Consider the following 21,073-nt stretch of genomic DNA (forward strand, 5'->3'; position numbering starts at 1 on the left):
GAAATGACTATTTAATAAAATCCTAGTACTTATTGGTAGACTAACCTTATTATCCAAGAGGTAAAGTTTACCCTAGCATGTATTAACCAATGGTTAAAGGAGTGAGGTATTATATACTAGAATAATACTTGAGATGACTATGCTTATAATAATCTATGAAGTACATAGGACTATATAATCTTATATACGTACTTTAATAAATCTAGAATGCCTTAAGTGAAAATCTAGGTTTCCTATTGTCCAATGGATAAAAGTTTTTCTAACTTTTATTGTCCAATGGGTAAAGGTTCATCTATGGTTAGGTTTCTCCAACTAATTGGTTAAAAGCTTATTCTACTTGCCAAGAAGGATTTCTTGCCAAGAAATATAGTTTTAAGATTTTATTTTACTCATTAGGAAAATATACAAGTGCTGTTATAAGTATACTTGTCTTTAGAAAATGACGAAATTGTTTGGTGCGAAAAGATAAAATTTTGTAAGTCTCAAATCTAATTATGACGAATTATTAAAGTTAAAAGAAAATTTTAAGAGCAAAAATTCAAGTAATTAAAATAAAATTCAAATATTTAACGAAATTTTTATTTACCAAAAATCAGAGTCATTACAATTCATAGCACTCGCAACCAGTTCGGATTAACCTGCTTCATTCAGTATTCTTAAAAACATTCAACTTTAGATTAAAAAAGATACCCCGCAAAATGTGAACCCTTATGGTCGTCGTTTACCCATGTGCAAAGGAAAATTAGTTTTGGACCCCTATTCCCCCGTTCACACGGGTTCCGACAATGCTCAGGTTCGTCTCATGAATGTTCTTAATTAACCTAAAATTGCCCTTTCAATTTTTATGTCAGAAAACAGAAGCAAAACGTGTCCGACCTGGCCACGGTGTGCTAATCACCCCGCGGCCCTACCCCGGCGACTACTCACTCAGTATTAAATAAGAAGCAAAAGAAACCCTAATTTGAGACATGCTTTCTATTACTTGAGATGAAAAATAAACGAGAGATCAAAACTAAACAAACACAACCGAATAACTTTAATGAAGAATAGAAATTGATACGAGTTACAGAACTGTGAATACTTGAACAAAACTCCAAAAACTTGAAAAGAAAAAAGCTCTGAAGAAAAACACTGTAGTCTAAAGCTGCAAAATAAAATCGGAAGAATCCTCCTGATGGCTGCAGTCGGCAGCCCGTTCCTCTCCCTTTGTACCGTGGGAATCAGTCCCTTTTTTATAAATGTTGTAGCCGTCTCAAACCTGTTGTGGAAAATAATAATATATGCCGCAGCCCCATTTATTTCCTAATTAACCTACGTAGAACTTAAGCCTAGGTTTAGAAATTCAAATCAACTAGATATCTATCTATCTTCAATTTGGCTCTTATACACCTTGACCAAATCTCCAACCATATCAGGACTGAAATTCAGTGCTCTCTTGCTTTCCAATAAAAGCTTGGGCCCACGTTCAAATTTATCTCTTTTATTATATTTCCCTTCAGTGAAGGTCTAATCCCACTGCCAATTTGACTTGTGAATCGTTACTCCCTATAGCAATTCCACTTGATTGATCCGAACGGCCGACACTGCAAGAAATTACACCATTCCCGACTAACGTTTAGTCGCCAAAAGGTTTTCCCGACTAAATAATTTGGTCGGCAATTTAGTCGGGGAATGAGAGTCGGCAAATGTAATTACCGACTAAATATGGTTAAGTCGGCAAATGTCATGTTTTAGCGACTACCTGTTTGGTCGCAAATATACTTTTCCCGACTAAAAAATTTGTCGCCAATTCTATTTAGTCGGTGAATGTATGCATTATTACCGACTAAATACTTTAGTCGCCAATAATAATTCCATGTGACATCACCACCAAAAAGTGTGGTCCACGCTGGCACGTGGAAATGTCAGATTGAATTTTCAATTGTTCATTTCATTGTTCCTTTCAATTTGCAAAGTGTCGTTCCCAGGTTTCGAAACCCAGACCTCCTATCACCTTGACCATCGCTTGACCACTAGGTTGGCCGCCCAAACGTTTCAAATATGAAAATTTTATTTATATATTCTATACTCCTTAAGTGAATGCATCATCGAGACTTTTGACTGCACTTTGGTAAAAAAATTGTGCTTCATTTTTTTTATTTGTTTTTGAACTATCCAAAAATTTATTTTTTTTGAGCATATTATTATTCTAAATTCTAAAGGATCATTAATTAATTTTTGTCTCCAAAGCTCAAATACCTGATTTTTCATTTGGTTCAATGGCTCTATTGGCCCTAGAGCCGAAATTTAATTAGACCTGTTAGAATAAAATGATCAGAAAAATAAGACTTTGCACCGGTTCAAACGGATTGAAAATTAGAACACTTAATTTTTTAAAAGTATTTTTAGTATACTAACAGTTTAAAATTTTGAAAATGTGCGAAGATCTTAATTTTTTAATCATTTTATTTAAAAAGACATAATTAATATTTGTCTCTAGAACTCTCATGATTAAATGATCCAACATGGTCTAAAGTCTTGCCGGTAAAAAAAATGATTAAAGTCCTAAAGTGCACAACTCGAAGGCGGCTTGAACAATTTTTTTTTTAAATCGAAACCGTCTATCTTTTACGTAAGAGGTATTAGATCATTCCTGCCAAAAAATGAAGTCAATCTCTTACCCTTACATACTTGATCGGATGTAAAATATTATTTAATATTGAATCTGGGTCCCGATCAAGGGGCTTTCAAAAACCCGAAAAACCCAAAATTTTACAAGAATAATTAAAACATGAAGTACAATGAAATGAACGGTATCGATCATCGTGATTGTGTTGCGATCATTTGGCTACTGTATATTAGACTATAATACAAGACTTTAATTCATAAACAAGTATAAATTGATGTATAGATTTTAAAGGCAGTTGTTGGCTCATTTTTTTAATGTTCAATCTCAACCGTTAAGATTTTACGTCTTACAGATTATAGCATTCTCACAAAAATCGGAGATCATTAAATATTGGCAACCACGTGATTAGAAGACATTTAATGCATTCAGAGACATTTACGTGTTATAGTGTACTAATCGAGCCCCGTCTAAGGTCTTTTTGGAAATTGAAATCATCTATCTGTGACGTAATACGAATTCGATCAATCGTACCAAGAATGAGGTTAACCACAATATGGATAGACACTTGATTGGACATCAAAATTCTTTTTATTAAGAATTTTTGTGCTGATAAAGAGGCGTCCTTGACCCAATCGAGCCAAAATTTTATGAGTATTTTATGATTAGAAAGACCAAAAAAAATGAACAATTTCAATCGAGAAGGTTATACCGTGATCATTGTAATCGGAATAAATATTTCCTTTCTTTGAATTTTTTGCAAAGAAGAAAAAATATTATTATTTCCCGACTAAATTTATTTTTAGTCAGCAAACTCTATAAATCCCAACCAAATAATTTAGTCGGGAAATGCATTTCACTTAATGATTTTTAAATTGTAAAAATTTTACATTCCCCGACTAAAATAGACTTTAGTCGGCAAAAAGATATAAATTCTGACAAAAATATTTAGTCGGGAAATATATTTCAGCGAGATGGTCACAAAATGTATACTTTCAGCGACTAAATTTATTTGGTCGCCAATTGGTATAGTTTTACCGACTAAAAAACTATTTTAGTTGCCAATTGGTATAGTTTTACCGACTAATAGAGATTGGTCGGTAAATGTGCGCGCATTCGCCGACTAAATGGTTTTAGTCTCTAATTTGTATAGTTTCAGCTACTAAATAATTTTTAGTCGGTAATTTTAGTCGGGAATGATGTAATTTGTTGTAGTGCAAGTATCAAACACCATTTAATATTTCCATTTTGCAAATTCTTTAATCAAATTCTCCAAATACCTACAACACAAAATTTAAGCATTAAAACTCCAAGTAATAATATAAATAGACGTAGCAATGATAAATTAGGGGGCGCGTATATGAACATTTAGGCACCTATCACCTAGCAAATTGTGGGTTGTGAATGAGAGAGAGAGAGAGCACGCGCGCGCGCGGTGGGTATGGTTGGCTGGTTGGTGGTTACTATGGAGATGATGGTGCCTGAGATGGAGGAATGGTGGCGGTGAAGAGAACAGAAGTAGCGAGTGGGAATTTGACTAGGCTATTGGGTAGTGTAAGAATTTGGTGGCTACGAAAAGTAGAAAAATAGTACTTTTTCTAGTCAATTTGGTGATTTTGTGCTTGAGGCTATTGGAGATACATAAATTGACCAAGGTATTGGATTGCCTATATTTTCCCAAAATGCTCGTGGATTGGGAGCAAGGAAATATGATGAGATTAATCGTGCAAAACTAGTAGTGGGCCGAACATATGTGTTGAACGATTGTGACGAAGTATACCCCTATATAGAGTAAGTCAAATTTCAATATACTATTGTGATACAAAATGTTACTTTTAGCTTTTTGTTCCTATCTCAGTCTTCCCATTAAAAATTGAGAATGGAGATAGTATCTTAGTACAAATTCATGTTGTAGGCAACACAAGGAAGAGCTCAAGTGACAAAGCAAACGAAACATAGAAAAGAGGCATCGATCTGAATTTCAGAAGTGGTTTTTAGAACTTGTAAGGGTTGTGAGTTCTCTCTTTTAATAGGATTAAAATCATCATTTTATTTGTTGATTTGACTCACTTGTGAAAATAGGTGACACGAAATGGAAATGACCATGGAAATGCGAATGGAAATGGAAATGGGAATGTGAGTGGCCATGGAAGTGGGAGTTAGAATGGGAATGGAAATATTTATCAACCTATGTCTTACCCCTATCCAACAGGGTTCAGGTACGATCCTTCCTGTCAGCCATACTTTAGGGAGGCTTATTAGATCAACTTTTGGTAAAATTTCATTTTTGAAATTGCTCTATTGTTACAATATTGAATAAGATAAAAGATTTTGTTCACGTTACACTTCTGCAAGAACAGTTAAAAACTTCATTTCCTTGTCCAGTGTGTACAATTGTGATAAATATGCTTTGTGTTTTCTGGTTGTTCAGTTTCTAACCCCATGAATGTGGTAAATGTAAGTTATTGACTATGGGTCAGTAGTAAAGTGCATAAACTTCCAGTTGCAGTACCATATAGAGAAAAGGATTTTATCAGAAAGAGAAAGGGATTGTACCATAAACTACCTATTCTAGTGTGTGTACCTTATTTTTATCAGAAAGAGAAAGGGATTTTATTCCCTTCCTGTCAAATTAAAGATGGAAGTCAGTCTGAGTGGCCATACAGATTGAGATTAATTACTTAGGAAAAAACTACTCAATAATTAACTATTCAAGAGTAACATTAGAACTTGATGAAGATGATCAATGTGTCAATAAATTATTTGAAAGGAAATACTAGAATGTCTCTCCTTATTACAGATGTCTATATAAGCATAGTACTAATTAAAGTAAAGTACGAATTTGATAACAAATTTACTAAAAATGGGTACATAATGTACATTCAATCCATAGGCAAAGTCACACTACTATTAGAAAGTTTTAATAGTTACTAAGAATTTGAGTGTTTCTTCTCTAATATGACTGGATGAGCGACTGGAATAACAATGAACTCTCCATTCCAAGAGATATTGTGAGGATGTCCAAACATGTGAGTTGGTATAGTTATTTGATACTTCCCCAGTATTTTTTTGATGCCATATTGGGTTTGGATGCCAACTCGTGGATCTGCATTCCAGACAACCACACACCCTTCTTCATGCTGTCCAAGAAAAGCCTATTCAATCATGTCTTTTCAGAATAAATGTTGATTTTTCTCTTCCTATGCAGCCAAGGGAAACAAAATATGTTGCACTGGAGGATGGTCGAAAGCTCTGTCTTGAGTGTTTGGGCTCTGCAATCATGGACACTAATCAGTGCCAACCCCTCTGCCTTGATATACAAGAATTTTATGAAGGATTGAATAAGAAAGTGGAGCAGGAGGCTCCCCTACTCTTGGTGGAGAGGCAAGCATTGAATGAAGCCATGGATGGTGAAAAGAGTGTAAGGCAAATTATAGTCAAATGACTAATGATAGTTTGTTGGATTTCTTGTTTCTCTTGGGTGAATTAATCTCTTGCAGTGCCAAAAATCTTACAGTGGTTCTTTCTCTTGGCCAGGGCCATCATCACATGCCTGAGACCAGAGGACTCTGCCTTTCTTAGGAGCAAACTGTTAGCACTGTAAGGATGTTTGCCAGTTTGTGTCATTTATGTTTCTTCCTTTCCATATAACCAGTGAGTTTGTCGTGATCAATAGCCCATTTTCTTATATATTATCGTTGCATGAGCAGATTTTGAGGAGCCCAAAAATTAGGGCAAGAAACAGGGTCATGAATATGATAACTGTGTTGGGAAACTGAATCCCCAAGACCTAGTAATGACGCGTACAGATTAGACAATAAGTATTGTAAAATCCTATAAAGCAGAATTAGGGTTCCACCTCAAATCCCTGCGACACGAACGCTGGTTGAACTTAATATAGCACGCCTTGCTATAAACCACGAATACTGCTCGACCGTACCTTACGATCTTCTATCGTATTCCCTGCACGTCTAGAACACGAACCAAGTGTGGACTCTTTCGTGATCTGTTTGCTCTCTCTAAGCCTGCCTCTATTTACTGAATAATAGAAAAACTTCAAACTAACCTAGAGAGCATAACGTGTATATATAGGGCTACGATAGGAACCTAAGGAGTAATAAGTCTAGGCTCCCAGTGTAAATAAGAAAAAACTAATCCTGCCAGGATTCTATTTCTTATTTCACTAATTATAATTCACCCCACTACAGAATTATAATTGCACTCCCGTCCTTATCTCAATTATATTACGAGCTCCATGATATTAAATACTTATTAATCTCCTCACGTTAAGATTACAGATACCCATTGATTAAAATAAATTACTAACAATCTCCCACTTAATCAACATCTTAACTTGAGACTATCCGCTTAACTTATTCGATATGTCGGATACAAATATCTACCTGTACGATTTGACATAATCGAAACTTATAAGCTTACTCAAGGGGTATCATCAATCCCTTATCGGAACGTGGATTCCATTAATAATTAATAGTTGTCATATACATAATGTTGCGACCCAACTCACCGAGACTATTGACCGTATAAAGATCTCACTCTTTAATGAATCAAAGTCAACAATATTAAATATATACATCTAATAATTATCTTTAGATTAAGAGCATAAGTATTCATAATAACCATGAAATTCCAATTGTCTTATAAAATTAGTACAAAGACAATTACCTCAATGCGGTCCCGTTCAATACACACAAAGTGTACTAGCACAATAAATTAGAACTAGACCGTTCCCTGTAGTCAAGACAGACCTACTAAAATATTGTGCTACAATCCTACCGATGGTGTGTCAAATTCCATTTAAGACTGTGAACCATAACTTATATTCCATAAGAACCGATGATCCAATCTTCTATATGTAAGCCGTACTCTACACACTGGATTATCTACTATGTAGAATAAAAGACACACATGCACAACATACAAAAATATCATGCAAATATTGCCCATAAAAGATTCTCATCAAAAAGGGATAAAACTGATTAATACATAACAATATTAATCCATCATATAAAATCATAATAACTTTTACATAACATCCTAACAAACTCCCACTGAGACTCAAAATCATACTGCCATGCATCTCACTCCCATTCCCTCTACGTGACTATCAAAAGTCTAAGCTTGTAAGCTATACGTAAAAGGATCTGCTAGGTTGTTCACCGATGCGATCTTGAACATAGCTACATCACCTCGCTGAACGATCTCTCGAATTAGGTGATACTTACGCTCGATGTGTTTTCCTTCTTATGAGTCAATGGCTCCTTAGAATTAGCAACTCCACCACTGTTGTCACAATAGATGTAATAGCTAATTGCATTAAAGGAATCACTTATAGATCCATCAAGAAGTTTCTAAGCCAAATAGCCTCTTTGGCTGCTTAAAAAGCTACCACATACTGTGCCTCCATGGTGGAATCAATCAATGCACGATTGCTTGATACTCCTCCAACTTATGGCTCTACCTTCTAGGTAAACACATATCTCAAGGTATACTTCTAGAATCCTTATATGACACAAAGTCTTAGTCTGTGTACCCATAAGGTATTAGACTATCTGACTGGAACACCAACATATGATCTCTTGTTCTTTTCAGATACTTGAGTATATGTTTCACTGCAGTCCAATGCTTTTGCCCTAGATTAGACTGAAATCTACTAACCATGCCAATGGTAAAGCAAATATCAGGTCTAGTACACAACATAGCATACATAAGGCTTCCTACTGCTGAGGCATAAGGAACTGCCTTCATTTTCTCCATCTCTTCAGGTGTTTTAGGACACTGATCCTTAGATAGGTTGATTCCATGTCTAAAAGGGAAAAACCCTTTCTTGGAATCTTGCATGCTAAAATGGGCTAGAATGACATCGATATAAGTAGCTTGTGATAAGCCCAACATCCTATTCTTGCGATCTCGTATAAGTTTAATCCCTAGGGTGTGACCAGCTTCTCCCGAGTCCTTCATTTCGAATTGGCCGGATAATCACACTTTCACTGAAGATAACACTCCCACATCATTTTCGATGAGTAGGATATCATCGACATTTAGTACTAGAAACACTACAACTTTTTCGTTGCGCTTCTTGTACACACATGACTCATCCGGACATTGATCAAAACCAAAAGACTTGATTGCTTGATCAAAACGAATGTTCCAAGATCTAGATGCCTGCTTAAGCCCACAAATAGATTTCTCAAGCTTGCACAACATGTGCTGCTGACCTTTTGCTATGAATCCATCTGGTTGCACCATATAGATACATTTATCTAGATTTCCATTAAGGAATGCGATCTTTACATCCATTTGCCAAATCTCGTAATCGAGATGAGCCGCAATGAATAAAAGAATCCGGATGGACTTAAGCATGGCTACTGGCGAAAAAGTTTCCTCATAGTCGATCCCTTCTTTCTGAGTATACCCTTTTGCAACAAGCCTAGCTTTGAAGGTATGTACCTTCCCGTCCGCCCCTCTCTTCTTCTTATAGATCCACTTGCATCCAATGGGTTTAATCCCTTCAGGTGGTTCTACAAGATTCCAAACCTGATTAGAGTACATAGACTCCATCTCTGATTTCATAGCCTTTTGCCAAAGTTCCACATCTTTATCTTGAAGTGCCTCATTGTAGTTACAGGGTTCGGCATGTTGATCATATAACAAATGGCCAAAATCTAACTATGACAAAAATAAACAAGAAGTCATATAGCCACTCAAGAGAAAATAAGTAATTTAAATAAAATTCAAATATTTAACGAAATTTTTACTGACCAAAATTCAGGGGCGTTACAATCTATCCCCTTTAAAACAATTTCGTCTCCGAAATTGGCTCGCGACTACAGATTAGACTAGGTCGCTGACCGGTCTTGGAATCATCGACTATCCCCCTTAAAATTGGAGTAGGTCACCATCAATCCAATTAAGCCTCATCACTTGCTTAACAAGATGGGGTTGAAGTTGCTTCTGCTGTCGAACAGCTTGCCTCGTCGTACGTCTTTGGTAAGGTCTCCATTGTAAATACCAACGCCAAATGCAAAACTTCTACCAAATCATCATGCGAACTCGTATCCTACGAATGTTTCCTTAGCATGATCCTTTCCCACTTAATGATATTAAATCCATTTCCAAACAACGGATCAACTCAAACAAAGATTACTCCAGAAATCGCACAGCGTAAGTATCCCATCCTTAAACAGGGGAAGATCGAACATTAGCAAGTAAGCCCTACGATACTCTTCAGTATTCGCAAAGGTACTGAAAGAACCTTTGTAGTCCCGGGAAAATAAGACCTTGGTAGCGTCGACTTCTAGCGGAAATGTCAGAGGTACGGTTGCTTCCAATCCAGTACTGCTTTGTCCTTGATTTCCGTCCCTTGATACTACGCGCCCCAAGAACTTCACCATTTCTAGTCAGAACTTGACTTGGCATAAAGTTAGCTATCTCAGAGTACTTGTAGTACCTTTCGAAAGTGTCCTTCGTGCTCCTCCTGATTGGCTTGATAAATCTTTTGTCCATTGGCTCCTTCAATTGGGTCTTGAGCTATTTTAGCTTGCAGGGTCATTTGATACAACGCCATAGAGATTGGTGCGATTCCCGATTAAAGTCCTATAGAGAAGTCTATTTCTCCTTAAGGCGATAAGCCAGGAAGTTCTTCAGGGAAAACATCGGCATACTCGCACACGATGTGTGGAAATCCCATTTCCATTCTATTGGCTTCTTCCAATTGGAGGCTGGCTAGCCATCCAAATAGTTGGTTCTACCCTTCGATCTTTTCGTCACCGCACTCGCCGTCTGTCTATCCCCCTTAAAAGGAAACAAGTGCTTCCTAGGGTATAGGCTGTTACTAACTTCTGATGATAGTCTATGACCGCTCGACGTGCAGATCGCCAGTCCATCCCCAGGATTATGTTGATATCCGCCATGTTGATTACTCTCAGATTGCAGGTCAAACGTAGGTTGGCTATTACTAGTTCGCACCCTTTATGCACTAGACTAATAGCTATACTCCCTTCAACTGGTATGTGGCCAAGGCCACACGATCTTCGTCTTGGGTAATTCCGAGGGTTCTAATGATCATTTTGACCTCATTCAGCCACGTCTCGACTATAACAAGGTTGGTGTCCCCATGAAAGGTCGGAGGTCGGCGTTTGCAGAATTCGTTCATCGCTCGGGTTCGGGTCATGGATCCATCGTCGTGATTTTAGTTTTGGTGGTTAGCGTTCAAAGCATCTATGAACGCTTGCATGGTCTGGGCTAGGTCGGGGTTTGCGTTAGAGGGTTCTCCGTGCTCGTATCCTAATCCGCGGCGCGTATTAACAATCTACAAGGGAAAATCAAAAGGGGGTTTTACTAAAACAAATTTTCTTTTTGCAAATGGTCTATCTTTCAAAAGTCAAAAGTAGTTTAACAAATAGTATGCAACGGTACTCTTTCAAAAGTCAAAAGTAGTCAAAAGTTTTTTATAGATAAGAATATCATACAACATAAGCATAGATTACAAACATTAACATAGAGTTCTACTACAAAATAAATAGATTAGAACAAGATTTCCTACTACAAGTTGAGACAGTCCTACATAGTCCTACAGTTGGGCAAGCCTTATTCCATACTGCTAGTGTAGTATTCTAGGGTAGTTTGACTCTAAAGACTTCCCTCAGCCACATCTTGTAGCTCCTTTCAGTTGCGGTCCCTTCCCTAAGAAGACGCTCACGTTCTTGTGCGAGCAATTCTTCCATAGTCAGGATGTTTGGCTCTTCCACTGGTTCCCGGTAGTACGGAGAGAGGTTTAGTATCGCAGCTTCTAGCTCTGGGTCAAACATGAGATCATCATTGGGTTGCTCAAAGTTTTGCACAAGCGGCGCGGGGATTAGGGTAGGCAGAGAGTTCTCGGGAACTGCAACTGGTGGGGGCATCTCCCAAGTGATTGGGACCTCATAGAGTTCCATGTCATCCTCTGGTGGGGGAATTGGTCTTAAGTACTCAGGTGCTAGTAATGAGCGATAATTGGCCAAAACACGCGGGGCAAAAAGTGGGCGCCCTCCTTGTGGTATGTTCGACATCTATAACAATAAGGAAGGTTATATTTCTAGACTTAACGGGGTAAGGGGTAGTTTTCACGCCAAAAAGAGTAAGGTGTAAGTCTACACATAACAGTGATCATATACTAAAGAAGACATAAGTCTCTTATTACCAAAAATAATGAGTACAACGTAGATGGCTTACTAGCCTAATCTTACTGTCTCTAGTTACAACAAAAGGTCCAACTACTACCTAATCCTTAACATCCTACGTCCCGAAGGATTACAACGGTTACTAGTTTTATTCTATGCACGCCTAAGCAGTATTCTAGGCCTTCACAGATCCTTTGGGGCCTTGTCCTCTTTGAGATCCTCTTCCTTCGTATGGTTTTCTCCCATAGTCACCTCATTGGCGTCTGTATCGCCATCGACTTCTTCTTCCTTACCTCCAACCTCAAAGTTCTCCATCGGGGGTAAGACACCGAAATACTCATGGAAAGCAGACAGGATAGGAAACATTTCTGAAAACCAGGGGTCCTCCTCCACGGGAATAGGGGTATACTGCTGCACCCTTATGAAATCTCGTTTTTCTACGAGTATAGCAGCAATGAAGTCAGGATTCTCCGCTGGTTGAGTTGTCATAACTTCTATGGCGACCTTGGGTTGGCGAGCTCTAACCAATAGGTTAACTAGGTGGTTCATCTACAAGGAAAGGTTTCAACCTCAATTAGTAACAGAGTTTCATTAACTCAAAAAAAGACTTTTGAGTTTCTAAGTCCCACATTCGATTCTTGATTTAAGTCATCATCCAATTGTTCGGGAATTCCCAGCTCGGCCGTACTGCCAATTTCCGTGCCTTGCTTCAATCCGAAAATTGTTTTGACAGAATTCCACCCAATTTGGGACGGTAAACTTAAACTCAATTCACGTTTGTGCAACGGTCAAACTATCTCGTGGTTCTACCCATTCTACCCATGGTAGAGGTTTTGAACCTAAAGCTCTGATACCAAGTTGTAACGCCCCGAATTTTGGGTACGTTAATGAGGCATTTATTACATAATAAAGAGAGTCTAGCTCATTATTACATCATAAATACATCATAAGTAAAAGGGTACATTTACTCAACAAGGAAGGAAACTAGGGTTCCTAATACTACTCTGCTTGCTCTTCCATCCTAGCAAGCTCCTCAGCTCCAAAAGCTTCCACAGTGAATTGTTCGTCTTGAATATCTACAAGGTCTGACACATTATACCAGCGTCGCCACCGAAATAATATGTCAGGGTCACCAAAAGTAACACCATGAGCTACAACGCTCAATAGGATAAACCTTACCCACCAATCTTAACTTACAACAATAGGTTATAATAAAACATCAATTTCCACATGATACGTATATACACAGCTACAAAAGACAATATCAAAAACACATCCGCAATCGTTATTCGAACTATCGTAGGTGTCCATGATTCTCTTTGTTTCTCTTACGCGACTCATTGTAGACTGTGTCAACATTTTCACATTTCATACCAACCTTTCAAAATCATTTGCATTGGCTCCGTACCGCGGATAACCAAGCTACACACCCAACCTCTCAAAATCATTTGCATTGGCTCCGTACCGCGGATAACCAAGCTACACACCCAACCTCTCAAAATCATTTGCATTGGCTCCGTACCGCGGATAACCAAGCTACACACCCAACCTCTCAAAATCATTTGCATTTGCTCCGTACCGCGGATAACCAAGCTACACACCCAACCTCTCAAAATCATTTGCATTGGCTCCGTACCGCGGATAACCAAGCTACACACCCAACCTCGGTTCCGCCGTGCCGGTCTCCTGAGTATCCTCACAATGGTTCCGCCGCGCCGGGTTCCCATTGGCACACAATTGCATTGGCTCCGTACCGCGGAAAACCAAGCTACACACCCAACCTCAGTTCCGCCGCGCCGGTCTCTCGAGTATCCTCACAATGGTTCCGCCGCGCCGGGTTCCCATTATTACACAATTGCATTGGCTCCGTACCGCGAATAACCAAGCTACACACCCAACCTTGGTTCCGCCGCGCCGATCTCCCGAGTATCCTCACAATGGTTCTGCCGCGCCGGGTTTCCATTGGCACACAATTCGAAACCCTCGGTTCCGCCGCTCCGGGTTCCCGAGTATACCCACAATGACTCTGCTGCTCCGGGATCTCATTGGGTTTTTCGCAAATCTTGCTTTTACACACGCACACACTCACATAATGCCACCCAAAACTGGTCATTATGTAGTTTCAAAATATTTCCATCCTCGAAAAACATTTGCTTTCATTAATCACACCCTAGGTGCCATGTTTCTATTTTCTCGATTCTCGTGTCTCGTTACCATGCAAAGACTCCATGGTAGGACTTTCCACGTAAACATCCATTGAAATCTAAACTAACAAGATCATCCAATTCTATATTAGTAATCATGCTCATAACCACTTATAGCATAACGCCACATGTACGGACGCCCTTGGAGTGTATCACATATGCTTATTCAAAGCACAACGCCACATGTACGGACGCCCTTGGAGTGAAATCACTTATGCTTTATCATACCACAAGTAACACAATCAATTCACATATGAACTCAAACTCTTTGAAAGATCAAAATACGAATATTTCGATTCACATGGTAAATAACCTACGTATTCATCGAGTAAGTATGGGTACCTACATTATGTTTAGGAATAGAGATAAGGAATTCCTACTTTATACTTGGGGTGGACGATAAGGAGATCCTACCTTACTTCTTGGCGGTAGTCGGCTACGGAAGGTTAGTCGGTGGTCGGATGAAGTAACTTCCTACCGTATGCCTTCGGTAGCTTCGAAAGAGAAGGGTCTCTCTCGAAAACTAATCTTGACTAAACTACTTAAGCTTTTTAGATCGGAGGGTGGTCGAGTGGCGGTTTAGTGGCGGCTTTGGATGAGTTTCTTGAAGAACACAAGAAGAACTCAAGAACAAGAAAGAACTAAGCAAGAACAAAGAAAGAACAAGATTTTTCTAGAGAGAGAAGTTGCTAGGTGAAGGTGTGAGTTGAAATGCTTGGAATGGGGTCTATTTATAGGAAAAACCTTGGCTCTCTCTCTTCTTTTCAAGGCTGCCCCCCCCCCCCCCCCCCTCTCCATAGCTCTCAATTTGACACTTGTCATGCACTCATGGAAGGTCAAAGTCTAAACCCTAGGTTTGCATGGCTAGTTTGTACCAAGGTTGGATTATGGAAGATTTGTTGGAAGAAAGGAGACAATGGTACAAGATTTGGTCTAAACAATCCTAGAAGTACAATGGAGGGTTAGTTTCTTAGCTAGGAAGGAAGGTTCACCCATGGATTTGAAAGGATGAGGAAGGTCAAGTCAAGGTACCACAAAATCTTTCTCTTTTCTTCTTCCTCTCTCTCTCTCTCTCCCTCCCTCTCTCTCTCTCTCTCGGCTCACCCTCTCTCTCTCTCTCGGGTCTCTCTCTCTCTCTCAAGTACACACACACACATATATATTACAAGAAAGAATAAGAAAGTACCAAGGTAATAGATTTTCTAAATCCAAAATCCCATTAAAGAAATCCAATTAGGCACATGTCCCTTTAAATAAATAAACTAGTGTACTAATGTACTCTAGGAAGATTAACTCCCGAATAAATTAATCCAATTGGGTACAAAACCCCAATATAAAATAATAAAATAGTACTTTAAGAATCTTAGGCCTTAAAGACTACTAAGTACTTACATAATAAAATATATGTACTTCATCACATGAGGTTTAAGAAAAAAGACTAGTTTAATAAACCCATGTACTAGTTGAAAGAATAACTCTTTTACCCAATGGATAATAAATCTCCTAACTTTTATTGTCCAAAGGACCAAAATAATAAAAGAAAATAAATAAGTAATTTCTTAGTCTAGGGTTGAAAATGTTCACAAGGTTCAAGATTCTTTTATTATGACTAGTCAAATCAACTTTATTGGAAGGTTCCCTAGTGACATCGATACTTTATTGGTCAATAGACTCTATTACCCAAGGGTCACTAACTTTCCTAACGGTTATTACCCAATGGATAATAATTCCCCTTGCGGTTAATAACCAATGGACAAAAGAGTACAAGTACTTTTTATCTTTAAAATAAGATTTTGAAAAGACTACATGTACTTTTAGTCAAAAGTTTATTGTCCAAAGGACAAAAATTATCCTAACATTATGGACCAAAGGGTAAAGGTAAAAGGTTCAAAAGTTTCAAAAGGTCAAAAAGGTTCATCTAGTAACTAGGTGAGTTGGTTGCTCGGTCCCTCCAACTAGTTGGTTAGAAACACTACTACAATAATCGTAAAAGATGACAGTTTAAAAGTGTCATTAAACGCGAAAGATGACAGTTTTGAAACTGTCATCTATGGAGCTGTCATTAAAAGTCTGAATCTTAAAATGACGGTTTGAAACTGTCATTAATATCTATAAAGATGACGCTTTATAAACGTAATTGAAAGTAAAAGATGACATTTGTGAAATGTCATTAAAGTACTTGAGACTGTCATTAATATCTATAAAGATGACGGTTTATAAACGTAATTGAAAGTAAAAGATGACAGTTGTGAAACGTCATTAAAGTGCTTTAAAGCCGTCATCTTTTATAACGATCCGCTCCCGCCCTGTATAATATTGTGTCCGCTTTGAACACCAAACCCCATCAAACCTCCCAATGAGGTCACTCATCCCAGGATTACTCCAGTGCAAGCACGCTTAACTATGAAGTTTCAATTGGCTTTGGCACCCTCATAGCTTTAAAAGTCATTGTCCAAGATAGGATGACGATATATTATTTATAGCACACAACTTACACTTCACCAAGCGATGTGGGACTACCATCGGTTGACTCTTCTGGTCACCGATCCGATAGCCCCTCGCACGGGTCCCAACTGTGCTCAAGCCGGTTGACCACTACCTGGAACTCCCCAGGGGCAGGCGTCACAATCTCCCCCACTTAGGAATACACGTCCTCGTATGATGTTGAGATTCTGTCTCACATTTTCGGTTGATACAGGCTCTGATACCATATGTAACGACCTGCTCCCGATTTGAGATTTCAAAGTAACAACGCTTATAGATGATGCCGTTTTTTCCAAAAACAAATTTTTGTTCTTCAATGTCACTTATAAGGAAAAAATGACATTAAAAAGAAAGAATAATTATGTCACTATTTTACAAAGTGACATCACAAATATATTAGATCACAGTTTAGGTGAAAACTGACATTAAAAGAAAGAATAGTTATGTCACTATTTTACAAAGTGACATCATAAATATATTAGATCACAGTTTAAAAGAAACTGACATTAAAAAGAAAGAATAGTTATGTCACTATTTTACAAAGTGACATCATAAATATGTTAGATCACAGTTTAAAAGAAACTGACATTAAAAAGAAAGAATAGTTATGTCACTATTTTAGAAAGTGACATCATAAATATATTAGATCACAGTTTAGGAAAAACTGACATTAAAAAGTAAGAACAGTTATGTCACTATTTTAGAAAGTGACATTATAAATATATTATATCATAGTTTTTTAGATGACTGACATTATTTATCTATGGCAATCTTTTTAATTACGGTTTTTTCGAAAACTGACATCTTTTCACTTTTTCAAGCGTCATCTTTTAACAATATTGTAGTAGTGAAACTAACTAAATTGGTCAAGTAGGGTTTCTAGTCGAGAGTTAACAAATGGCCAAAATCTAACTATGACAAAAATAAACAAGAAGTCATATAGCCATTCAAGAGAAAATAAGTAATTTAAATAAAATTCAAATATTTAATGAAATTTTTACTGACCAAAATTCAGGGGCGTTACAATTTTACTTTCTAGACACTATATCATGCTAAGTAAAATTAAATAGCCGATATAACTTTGGTCCTATAGATAATAACAGTGACTCAGATGGTGAGTATACTATTATTTATAGTTAAGTGTACACCATTACCTAGCCCCATGACCCATTGTTCCATTATGAATTACCTAAGATGGTGAAGTAATTTACACAACAATTATCTTAGAGTTATCTCTTTAGGAAGTTTGTACCGATGATGCCACAATTAATTTTGTCCGATAGGGAGGAAGGGTCTGAAACCAACAAACAAAATTAATTATATCACCCACGAACTAGTAATAGAGACCATGGGATTTATAAAAATAAATCCCTCTCCCACTTAGTTATTTAAAAATTTGTGAGGGTTATCAAATTTTCGAGTTTGCAAAAAACGTGATCTAGGTCAAAAGCCATATATTACCATTTTGTCTCAATATGGTAAGCTATCACATACGCAAACAATATAGAAATGCAAATAATAAGGAAACACAAGATAAAGAATCCAATTATTATGGTCAAAGATGCAATTCTTGAGCAATAAGGAATCATTCCAAACTTGAAATCCTTAAGCCTTAAGCAATAAGGAATCCTTCAAAACTTGAAATCCTTAAGCAATCTTTTCAAACTTGAAATCCTTCAACTATACTTGTGCGGAAAGCTTAGATACTTTGAATCAATCAAGGAAACTAAAATCCAACCGTGCTTAGGCAAGAAAATTCGGATTTGATGTATTCCCGCGTAAACTGCACAGCCTTCAGTATTTTGGCCATATCTTCTTTATCCGACCTCCAATTGAAGTGATTCAAATTGGGTTGGATTTGAAATTCAATTATCTACAACTTTTGTGAAGAACAGATTTTCTAATTCCAACGTTTACTGGGTCGAAATAGCCCTACAATCAGACCCTACGAATCTTGAAAAAATTTGTTGCGAGCCAAACAACTTGTATCTTTTGTATCTTCCATCTTCGATCTCCGAATAACCGTCGAATGCTATTACAATCGAAGAAACATACAAACATCGATCTTATGCCTCCATTGGAGTTCACATGCTACGTTAATTATTACAACCACGAAAAATAATCGTGGCACCCAATAAATAACACATACTACGTTAATTATTACAACCACGAAAAATAATCTTAGTACCCAATAAATAACAATAATCACGAAAAAAAATTATCGTGGGGTCCAATCACATAAAATCAATAAAAATCATGTGACCATAATAGCTGGATAAGAACGCTGCAAAACAAGTGTTAGTACAGTTCTACGTTCTACCCTCTATAACCTACGGACAACATGGCTTGTTTAATCCATACGCGTGATTACATCCTGCTCTGATACCACTGTTGGGAAAGTGAATCCCCAAGACCCAGTAATGAAGCGTACAGATTAGATAATAAGTATTGTAAAACCCTATAAAGCGGAATTAGGGTTCTAGCTCAACTCCATGCGATACGAATGCTGGTTGAACTTGTTATAGTACGCCTTACTATAAACCACGAATACTGCTCGACCGTACCTTACGATCTTCTATCGTATTTCCTGCACGTCTAGAACACGAACCAAGTGTGGACTCTTTCATGATCTGTTTGCTCTCTCTAAGTCTGCCTCTATTTACTGAATAATAGAAAAACTTCAAACTAATCTAGAGAGCATAACGTGTATATATAGGGTTACGATAGGGACCTAAGGAGTAATAATTCTAGGCTCCTAGTGTAAATAAGAAAAAACTAATCCTGTCAGGATTCTATTTCTTATTTTACTTATTATAATTTACCCCATTACAGAATTATAATTGCACTCCCGTCCTTATCTCAATTATATTACGAGCTCCATGATATAAATACTTATTAATCTCCTCACGTTAAGATTACAGATACCCGTTGATTAAAATAAATTACTAACAAACTGAACCTTATAAACTCATCCGTCGTTATGAGGTGACTACAATCTTGATTTTATTTGGCCTTCCTCGGTACTCTCTCTCTCTCTCTCTCTGTTACATTTTATAAGACTTGAGTGGTTGGCAACTTCTCAGTCTTTTTCAACGGACGTGAAGAAAACAATACATGCATCACAATGAGATGTTAACATGCCAATTTCGTAGTGATGCCACATTGAACAATCTTGATAAAGAACATTCCCAGAGGAAGTAGAAATGAAGAAGGGTTGGAAACAATGGCAAGCACAAGTTTGTTTTGGGGTTATAAATGTTGATCAGTTTGGTTATTTTTTATTCTAATCATGTTCAGAGAATACTGTGGTGACGGAAATATTTTTTGCGTGACACGGACGAAGGAATAAATCCTTAGGATGCCATTTCACGGAGCTAGAATTTGAAGTAATTGCCGGTGATACAGGCTCTGGAATTCATGTATGAAGGATACAGAAGTATTTGTAGAGCATGTTTTATCCATTCACATAGAGGCTAACATGTATGTTCAAGTACCACAGTTGCGGACCTTTAGGTAATATCAGCTAGCTAAACTAAAGAGCCTTCACTCCATGATTGAAATTAAGGGCTGGCCTTTATGCAGCCTTATTGATGCTCGGGAGCTGGTACTTTGAGACCAAGTGTTGAACTGTTGTTAAATTCCTCAAGTACTTGGACTGTTGTTAAGAGAACGGTTTTAGAGTAACTCATTATAGTTAGTATTATCCGATTAAGGACTCTATTGCTGCTTAATTTCTTGTGGGCTTGGTCCAGTCACAATCTACTTGCTAACTAGTTGGGATATTCATGTTTAGTAGTATGGTACTATAACTTGTAAAGCTCTTTATTGTGTTACGTATATGCAGATTGCTCAACAATCGATGGAGATCATTTGGTGCATGGAGATGCAATATGGGAGTAGGAGATAGGAGTTGGAAAATGTTTTGGAGGACAAAGGTAGCTGTTATTTGCCTATTGTGTTTTGGTACTTCTGGATGGAAGAAGGATGTCGTTAGTTTTCGGTATATAACAGTAGATATTATAAATAGTCCCTAGATTAAGGTTTTTGTCTTTGAAACTTGATGTTATGTTCGGGCATTTTTGGCTTTTGTTTTGCGTATTGACGAAGATTAAGGTTAAGATACCATGTTTTGATTATGTGAAATGGTTCTAAATTAATGTTATGCTATTGCCTTTGAGTTTGATGAATAAATCATGACAGGAAGCAAAATAAAAAGAAACATCTACAGTAATGAGTTATTTTTTTGGTGATGATTTAGTTTGTAGCAATAAGGATATTTTTTGCCAAAAAAATTCCTCACTAAAAGAAATTAAGAAATTTCTTTTGGCAAGGGACAAGTTTCCTTGCAAAAAGGGTTAATTGGTTTGTTAAAAGAAATTGTCTTTTGTGAGATATTTCTTCCTTGCTAAAAGAAATCACTTTTTGCGATGAAAAGCTTCCTTGCAAAAAGCAAGATCTATTTTGGCAAAAGTAACCGTCTTTTGTGAGGAATAGTTTTCTCGCCAAAAGATTTATTCTTTTTGCAAGGAAATCCTTTGTCGTCAATGATATATTTTTTGCAAGGAATGGAATTCCTTTGGCAACAAACTTGTGTAATA

General features: G+C 37.4%; 1 long non-coding RNA gene across 1 annotated transcript; it reads left to right on the forward strand.

Annotated features, from left to right (window-relative positions):
* Positions 1-19,426: 19,426 nt before the first annotated feature.
* On the forward strand, positions 19,427-20,666 carry LOC131315609 (uncharacterized). Its single transcript, XR_009196832.1, has 2 exons — positions 19,427-19,495; positions 20,320-20,666. It is a non-coding gene; the product is annotated as an uncharacterized LOC131315609 (long non-coding RNA).
* The last annotated feature ends 407 nt before the right edge of the window (positions 20,667-21,073 follow it).

The sequence above is a fragment of the Rhododendron vialii genome, chromosome 2a, assembly GCF_030253575.1.
Source record: "Rhododendron vialii isolate Sample 1 chromosome 2a, ASM3025357v1".
NCBI lineage: Eukaryota > Viridiplantae > Streptophyta > Magnoliopsida > Ericales > Ericaceae > Rhododendron > Rhododendron vialii.